Source organism: Rhinopithecus roxellana, chromosome 8 (assembly GCF_007565055.1).
Source record: "Rhinopithecus roxellana isolate Shanxi Qingling chromosome 8, ASM756505v1, whole genome shotgun sequence".
Taxonomy (NCBI): domain Eukaryota; kingdom Metazoa; phylum Chordata; class Mammalia; order Primates; family Cercopithecidae; genus Rhinopithecus; species Rhinopithecus roxellana.
Genome location: NC_044556.1, coordinates 52,081,054 through 52,083,848, shown reverse-complemented (window position 1 = coordinate 52,083,848; position 2,795 = coordinate 52,081,054). Strand labels below are relative to the sequence as shown.

Genomic DNA, 2,795 nt, shown 5'->3' with positions numbered 1-2,795 from the left:
GGGATGCAACAATGACTGTCATGATGACACCTAGAGATAATATATTTACAGTTCTATTAAGTTTGTATATATCTCTCATGAAGTATCTGAGTTCTTTTTCCCATGAGAAAATGAGCACCTTCAGTGCCAACTCAGGACTAAGACTGCTTGTTCTGTAGTGCTAATAGTTAGACTATTTAGAGTTTATGATTCATCAGTACCCTCAATGTACTGTTTCTTATAAAGCATCTGTATGGATACAATCTTTCCTATGTAAATGAATAGTAATCGGTGAAACAAAGTCTAAGGGTAATGATCTCATTCATAGAAGCTAGAAAACTTGACATGGTCATCAAAAATGAATTCTCTACTATGGTTCTTGTCCTGGATACACAACTGACTTTTTAAAATTCCTTCACCCAAGTAATTATGAAAAATAAACTAACCTTAGATTTTCTTTTGGCCAATTAGAGGAAATCAGTACTATTTCATAATTTATATTGTACCTGAATTAACAGCATGGTTTAAACGGAGCATTTCGTATCAAAACTGAAATAAAAGACAATCTATCTATCTATGGATGACTCAAGCAGTCAATGGAATTTGTTTTTTGGTCAATTCTCGAAATCTTGGTTTATTATTTGAGAGTGTCTATCAGTTTCTTCTAATAATATTCTTTTTATATTTGTCATGAAATTGTTAAATATGTATTTTCCAGAGTTTTAAATGTTGTCATGTAGCCATCATCCCAAATAATGACAGACCAAATAACAAAAACAAAGAAGAGGATGAAGCCATGCTGATTAACAGTTGAGTGAAATTTAGATATGTGCAAACAAAACTGCATCTGCAAGGAGAATCAACAACTAGGATGTAACTATGGGTAGTCCTTGCTGTCTTTCCTGAAACTTTAGTTGAGGAAAGATGTAAAAGGGTGACTGAAAAAAAATTTTAACTTTCCACACTCCTAGAAGAAGACTAATTGTTCTAAAGCCAGGGTAACAAATAGTGACCAGAATAAGCTTTTTGTTTTTTGTTTTTTGTTTTTTTTATAGAAAACCTAGGTTTATTTGTTAAGCTATTACAAAAACAAAACAATTACCATTTGAAGTACTTTTGAGGACTTCATCCAAGACTCACTTGCTCTGTTACAGAAACTAACCTAAAAGGCTGGAAATTAAAGGATATAACCTAAGAGTTTGTAACAGCAGACTGATAAAACATGGCAAAAGGAGCTCTCTCTTTCCTACCCAGTCTACCTACACCAAGCTCCTGTGCATTTTCACCACATAAATCTGCTAGCTTACAAAAGATGCACATAGTCAAGGCAGGAATTTTAGGCCTACTCAGAGGGTACCCAGACACAGAAAGTTTTGGGGTAAATAATAAACTACAAATACCCTCTTGGTTAAGTTAATTCATCAAGTCAATAAAGGTCATATTATCTATCTTCTGCTGGTGACAACTTATTGTCTCAGTATAGTCTGTCTCAAGAAGGAACTGGTTCAGGTTGGGTTGTGGAAAAGGAAAAAGACTTCCATCAACTTCACTACAGAGTGGAAGAGGCACCAAGTTCTCTCCTACAGTTAGGAGCAGAATCTTAAACCTGCATAAATCATTTTCAGTGATCAACATCTGCATCCTCAAACTGTCCAGCAACTGTTGGTGTGGTGTCCACCTCCATCCCATCTTCATAATCTCTTATTGAATCTTCTGTCCTGACCCCAGCCATATTATACTGGCTGCTCACAGACTGAGAGAGCATTCCCTCTAATCTCTCCCATGTGGCTTGGCCTTCTGCTGTTAGATGGGATAATCCTTCTTCATAGGTGTAAAATGTAGGGATGTCCCCCTGTCCTTGTTCATGCGCTTCCACATCATATTCTTCTCCATCGTAGTCATCTGAATCCTCATCCTCAGGATCTGGATGCCAGGCCTGGCACTCGCACATTGTAGTGAACATCGCCTCCAATGCTAATTTATCACTAGGCACAAATCTAAATTCAGTAATAGGTTCAACATCATCATCACTGTCTTCCTCTTCTTCATCAGCAACAGGTTCTTTTGATTCTTCTTCAAATTTGGCATTCACCATAACATACAAATGCTCTCCTAGACAGTCACTTCGGTCCCTGGATAATGCATGTAAACTAATGGTGGGGTATTCCAGTGAGAATCCTAATCCAGAACCATCTAACCAAGACAGGCGGCTCTCAGCGATGTAAAGGGTACCAGTGCCGAGGCCCTTCCCGTTCAGCACAGCCTCGGTGTCTGGTTGTTGCCACAGGAGCCCCTCTGCTGGCCCAGGCGGCGGGAAACTTTTGAGGAAGCTCATAGCAGCAGACAGTGCGACAACACAGCCCCTGAGGGAGTTAGAACACAGCAATGCGTGCACCACACCGCTCGCCCTGGAAGAGGAGAATAAGTTTTAAACCTACTTAATGAGTAAGAGTTCCACAGCCATAAACCATCAGAATCAGTTTCAAACATATTTAAAATGTTTAATCAAGTCAATTTAAAATGTTTACTTAAATCAAATACAACTTGTTTAATGAACACTTTTCTGTAAGTCAATAAATTAATGACAACCCCTTGCTTTTGAAAGTCAGTCAGCCAGAAATGGACTCATTTCATAAACGTACTTCCAATTGCCATATAATCAAGAAAAGTCTTCTTCAAATAACCACATTTCTACAATGGACAACAAACTAGTCACAACTCTTTTGAACTCTGTGATTGTTACAAATCCTTATATAAGATCAATTGTTTTCCTGCCTGAAAAAACTGTGACCAAACAGCCTAGATATCCTTTACTT

At 37.9% G+C, this 2,795-nt stretch overlaps 1 pseudogene across 1 annotated transcript; it reads right to left on the bottom strand.

Annotated features, from left to right (window-relative positions):
- Positions 1-1,104: 1,104 nt before the first annotated feature.
- LOC104657043 lies at positions 1,105-2,376 on the bottom strand (annotated as a pseudogene). Its single transcript, XR_747222.2, has one exon. The product of XR_747222.2 is annotated as a methylosome subunit pICln pseudogene (transcript).
- Between the last annotated feature and the right edge of the window lie 419 nt (positions 2,377-2,795).